The sequence below is a fragment of the Brassica oleracea genome, chromosome C7, assembly GCF_000695525.1.
Source record: "Brassica oleracea var. oleracea cultivar TO1000 chromosome C7, BOL, whole genome shotgun sequence".
NCBI classification, from domain to species: Eukaryota; Viridiplantae; Streptophyta; class Magnoliopsida; order Brassicales; family Brassicaceae; genus Brassica; species Brassica oleracea.
Genome location: NC_027754.1, coordinates 19,117,305 through 19,117,687, shown reverse-complemented (window position 1 = coordinate 19,117,687; position 383 = coordinate 19,117,305).

Genomic DNA, 383 nt, shown 5'->3' with positions numbered 1-383 from the left:
GTGCATCAGCAACTGTGTCAGGCCAAGCAAGAAGCAACATCAGATGTGCTGTTGGTTCTGTGGGAAGGTTGGACACAAGAAGGTGGAGTGTTTTGCTAGTGAGAAGAGCATAAACATGGGCAAGAAAGTGAACAAGACGTTCACTAAGCCCATGAGGGTTGAAGAGGTGTCCTTAGCCAAGAGTGGCTTACTTGATGAGATCAAGGATGAGACATCAGAAGATGGATGCAGCTCTGTTAGGAGTGATCTTAAGCATCAAGCGTGGAGTCAAGACACGGAGTTGTATGTGACACAAAGGGGAAGGAGATCGAAGTGCGTCAGGAAGTGGTGCGAGATGATCTTCAGGGGTGTGATAGTGAAATCACTCCAAGCCAATAGCAACG